Below are 4,290 nucleotides of genomic sequence, written 5' to 3'. Positions count from 1 at the left end.
AAAAAAAAAAAAAAAAAAAAAAAAGGTAAAATGGAAAGTGAGTTCTAAGTAAACTCCCTTATAATGTTGCCATCATAATCACCTCTATGTTACTGAAACAAATGAAAAATAGCACTTTGCATCAAGTGAAATACATTTACACTTTTCAGTAAAGCTACACACATGAACACCACTTATGGTCAAAAAGTTTATAAATATTTAATTAAAAATATTGTAAAACTGTGTGTAGAATACTGGAATGTAAATACAGTATCAAGAAACTCAGATGCTACAGAAAACAATCCAGCCACATAGCTTCCTTTCACTTCTTTGTTTGTGCCAAGAAATATTAAAAACAAYTGTACTTTTTAGTGAAATGATCGTTTGGAAACTGCAAAGAACAGTTGTGTTTTTTGTGGTCCTACATGTTAAGTATATTCCACAAATAAATATTTCTTCTCCCATGTTCTCATAAAAAGAATAATGGACTTAGGCATAGGTGTTGAGCTTGGAAACAGAGCGATAAGGTTGTGGAATCCCCAGTACCAGTCCTAAAAGTGAAACTTTTCAAATATTACTTGCACTTCTAAAATATTGACTTTTTAACTACAAAATAAAAGTCTAACTTCTCATCTACTCCTTTGGGAACACCATTCCTATTAGGGACAAGCTACTATTAGTCTGTTTGAGTTTATTAAAAACACTCTCATGTGTAGTAGCACTTGCTCTTTTCTAATTGTCTTTTTAGGTTGGTAGGTTGCCCAGCTTTCACCTTTACTTAACTTATTCCACACCCCCAAAATAAATCCTATAAAAGAAAAAAAAAAAAAAGTATTAAAAACCTGGGCATTCACATTCCCTTCATTAGAATAAATACATGTTTAAGGTCTGCCTAAGGAGAGCAAAAATTAACAAAATGCTGAAAGAAAGAGAGAAAGAACGAGTAATAGTCTAAAAACTGTCAAGTAAGAACTATCAGTCAAGATGAATGGCAATCTTACAAGCAAGGTTTTAGTTTCCTTGTCTTACTACTAGATTTATGAATAGAAAAATACCTACTCGAGTCTGCCTGGCTGCCCACACTGATGTATCTGTCGCTCCCGGGCAGTGCCGTTTGATAGTAGGTGGCCTCCTCTTGCTGGGGAACCTTGGCGTTCTTCGCGGTGAGGAAAGCCACGGCCAGCTCCAAATTGCCATTGCTGTCCTTTAAGCACCGACAAAAACAAGAAATAAAGAGGCCCCATTTCTTTCCTGTTTTGCTAATAGCAAATGACCAAATTATAGGCATCCTCTCATATGATCAATGACACTGTATTTTCATGTGAAATTGTCAGGAGCTTTCCAAATTTGACCCAGACTTTGCACACTTCAATAATTTTAAACTAAAGCACAGATAAGACATGTTTTGAAAACTAACTTTGTTAGAGCTCCTCCTATCATAGAAAAATATCAAAATATCTTGGCATAGGTCAACTCCTCAGCTAACATCATGAACACTATCTACAAGATTTCAGCAGCAACTGAGCTGTTCTGAAAACCTGCCACTTCATTTCTAAGGCTAGAGAGCGAGCAGCTTTAGAGAGGCAGATCTGACAAGGTGAGTCAGGAGCTGCAATCGTACATAGGATGGAAACTATTCAAATGCTAATTTGTCATTTACCCTTTTTTACTTGCAGCTTGTTTTGTGCTGTAAAAGAGCCGATGACAGATGCAGAAACAATGAAGTGTCCCCAAATCAGCAAGGGTGACAAGTCCGGGAGGAGTTCTTTATTTTACCTGTTGAACGGGACCTGCCCGTGCTGGAAAGCTCAGCTAAACGCTGACAAGGAAGTAAMTTGTTACCACCAGGAGTCAAGCAATTCTGTTAGCATCAAGGCACCTCATGATGATTTACACAAAGCTTACTTTCAATATAACCCACACCATTTCTATCGTTCAAATGTCTGAACATTAATTTTTCTATCAATATCAGAACAGACTGTGTTTGCTTCTGAAGCAAACACACTACCATTAACAGCTTTTTTCACCAAAAGGCACCTAAAAAGCATTCAGGCTGGGGAGAGGACAGAACAGAAGGGCACCAGGAAGACGTGGGTCCTAGAGCTTTCCCTAGAGCAGCTACCACCAACACCAATGTATACTACAAGTCACACMTTTACCAACTTCCATCTTACCTTCAGTGCTTGTTGTAGTACCTGGATGTCATTGATGCCAGTGATCTCCCTCAGCTGATTCAGAAAGGTTTGCTGGTGCTATAAAACAAACACACAGATTATCAAAATAAGATTCGAGTTACAGTAAAGCCCCTGTTCTTCATGACAGCTTGCTTCTCTACAGATATTAATCTTTATGGGGGTAGAGCTTTCATTGCTCAGCTTTTAGTTTCTGTGACTAYGGCACTTTTAATTCTCAATTTTAACAGTACAGAATCCCTAACATTCACAATTCCCAGCCAGTCAAATCTCAGAACCAGAAAGTCACTTTTAACCAAACTTTTTGAAGTATGTTTTAGAAGAAACACTATAAAAATACCTATGCAAAACAGCTTCTCCTGACTATAGTGAGACACCGGGAATGAGTACTAACTCTGTTCCTAGAGCAGCTTAATCAATTCACAGGGCTCAGTTTCCACAGCTAACTTCTTAGGTAAGATTTAGTTAGAAAAGAATAAAAAGCTGTACGAAGCTTTAATACTTCACAAGAATTTTGAGGAACGACTCGTTCCTCCCCATTGCTCTCAGCCCACAGATGCCTCCTTCTACTCATCCTCAGATAACACRTTTCATTTTGCAAAAGCAAAAAGCTAGAGTTCATTTGCAATAATTCCTAAACTTTACCATTAAAGCCATGAAAACACAGGGCACTGCCTGTTCCAAGCTAACAAATTCCATTCCTCCTTTGGAGGACGGAAAGAGATAAAAAAAAAAATAGTGGCATTTACAAGGTTTTTTTCCCTCTTCTTATTGTTTGCCCACCACATCCTGAACTCCAAGCAATGATCTCTTCCATAAAAGATCCTTTATAGAGCACAGGGTTCTTGTTTGCTAGACAGAAAAGCATATTTCCTATCAATCGCAATCAAATGCTCTCACGTTACCCTCCAAACCTTACAAGCGACAAGCTACAACCGTCGCACAGCTCCTTCTAAAGTACTTTCATTAAACATGAACTATTTGGAATCGGGTCTGCAAACACCCTCACTCGCTCCTAGCTCAGCTTTGCCCACAGAACTGCCCGAGTGCTGAAGCTGACACTCAACTGAACAACGCAGAAAATCCCAGTTACTCATGACAGAAATTACAAGGAATATGGACAGTTATCCCTGAATACCTTAAAGGCAGCTGCTTTGGACCTGGACATTTTTAGCTTATAAACATGGCAGTCCTCATACTGACAAGCTAGTATGAATTTTCACTGGGGTCATTTCAAACTGCACACTCATTTAATAACAACAACACATATCGTTAATTGCAAGGAGAAGAAAAAAAATAATAATAATTTTAAAAATATATTTTTTAAAAAAGGTACCATTTGAATTGCTTCCAGCTCAGCACTGGTTAAATACCAGCTTACAGTCACTACTAAGTGGTCATTGGAAAATATTCTGAAACTGCCCAGGGCAGTTTAAAAAGCTCCTTAACACTGCACTGTGGTGCTTTTCTTTTCAAGGCATTTGCCTTGTACAGGCATCTTAACCAATATTTCCCCCTTTAGCTAAATTGTAGATACATTTCCCCCCATGGAGCTACAATGATACAGGGAATTCTCTTTCTTTTCATTAAAAATGACAGKGTAGGCAGTTACTAAAAGACACTTTCCATAATTGGTGGGTGAAATTATATTTTCTTTTGGCCTTTCCTTCTTTCCAGCCACATTCAAGAAGTTTAGGGCACACAACGATACCCATATTCACAGAGTTGACGCTGCTTGGTTCCGATATAACTGTAATTCAGTGGATCGATACGAGGCTGCCACAGTCAAGCAGTCAGTGAAGCCCAACTGTCTTGGGATCAGTCCCTTCAGAACATGCCAGCGTGCCATTTGAGCTGATTTTAGAGAAAAAGATCCTTTATTATTACCCATGACTGAAACTTGGAGATCGATTCCTAGCGGACCTGTTAAACCCTTAGGCCTGTTCCGTAGCGCCCGTGCCCTTAWGCATTCACGAGCATTAATGTCGATATCCTAAACACAATCACCCCAATTCACTGGAGGCCTTACCAAAAACAAGCCCAACTTGGAGCTCAAGCTACACTAAAGCAAAGCTGGGCAAGGAAGAAGGAAGCACCCGAAGCAAAGCTAGGGAAGGAA

The 4,290-nt window shown here is 38.9% G+C and overlaps 1 protein-coding gene across 3 annotated transcripts in view; it reads right to left on the bottom strand.

Moving 5' to 3' along the window:
- The window catches only part of USP25 (ubiquitin specific peptidase 25), a 71,812-nt gene extending 69,590 nt beyond the window's left edge, over window positions 1-2,222 (bottom strand). For 2 of the 3 annotated variants that reach the window (XM_026051640.1, XM_026051642.1), the window contains exons 1-2: window positions 2,154-2,222; window positions 1,039-1,183 (exon numbers count right to left, since the gene is read on the bottom strand). The gene's annotated coding sequence lies outside the window, so the exon portion shown is untranslated. Of the gene's footprint in view, window positions 1-1,038; window positions 1,184-2,153 lie in introns of those variants that run through there. The other variant, XM_026051641.1, reaches the window with a different exon arrangement.
- Window positions 2,223-4,290: the final 2,068 nt, after the last annotated feature.

This window comes from Nothoprocta perdicaria, unplaced genomic scaffold, assembly GCF_003342845.1.
Source record: "Nothoprocta perdicaria isolate Ctin4 unplaced genomic scaffold, notPer1 scaffold_78, whole genome shotgun sequence".
NCBI classification, from domain to species: domain Eukaryota; kingdom Metazoa; phylum Chordata; class Aves; order Tinamiformes; family Tinamidae; genus Nothoprocta; species Nothoprocta perdicaria.
Note: the sequence above shows the minus strand (reverse complement) of the source record. Positions and strands in the feature narration are given on the sequence as shown.